The following is an 827-nucleotide window of genomic DNA, read 5'->3' as shown; positions in this document are numbered from 1 at the left end:
GGTCCCTTGCCTCAGAACTCTGCACCCAAGTGGGATACATGCCGCTCTCTCCATTCTGCACAGCACCTTGGCCCTGAGGCAGCCTGCCTGTACCTCGCATCACCCAGGGTCCCTGGAGCAAGCATCTGTTTTCTGTAGTCCTTCTCTACATAGGGCTGGACAAGAAATAGGCCTATGAAGTCCTCGGGATTCCCTGATTCTAGAATCCAACACTGAGGACGCTGCTCCATGCAAAAGGCAAGGATGAGGCTGTCTCACCAAGACAGCCACCCTAACAGCCCCTGGTCTTCCATCAAAACCAGCACACTCCACAACAGCCAAAAGGTGGAAGCAACCCAGCTGTCTGAATAGATAAACAAAATGTGATCCAATAAACACAGGGAATATTATTCTGCCTTGAAAATGGAAGACATTCTGACACATGCTATGACATGCATGAAGCTTGAGGACATTATGCTAAGTGAAGTAAGCAAGTCACAAAGGGACAGACACTATATGAGTCCACTTACAGGAAGCACCTAGAATAGTCAAATTCATAAAGTCAGAGAGAAGAATGGTGGTTGCCAAGGGTAGGAGGAATGGCAATGGGAGTTGTGTGACGGGTACAGATGATGAAAGATGAAAAGAGTTCTGGAGGTGGATGGTGGTGATGGTTGCACAACACTGTGAGTGTAGTTAGTGCCACTGAACTGTGCACTTAAAAATGGTTGAGATGGCTCGGCACGGTGGCTCATGCCTGTCATTCCAGCACTCTGGGAGGCCAAGGCGGGCGGATCACCTGAAGTCAGGAGTTTGAGACCAGCCTGGCCAATATGATGAAACCCCGT

The sequence above is a fragment of the Hylobates moloch genome, unplaced genomic scaffold, assembly GCF_009828535.3.
Source record: "Hylobates moloch isolate HMO894 unplaced genomic scaffold, HMol_V3 SCAFFOLD_7, whole genome shotgun sequence".
In the NCBI taxonomy this organism is placed as follows: Eukaryota; Metazoa; Chordata; class Mammalia; order Primates; family Hylobatidae; genus Hylobates; species Hylobates moloch.
The sequence above is the reverse complement of the archived record's forward strand: the minus strand, read 5'-3'. Positions refer to the sequence as shown.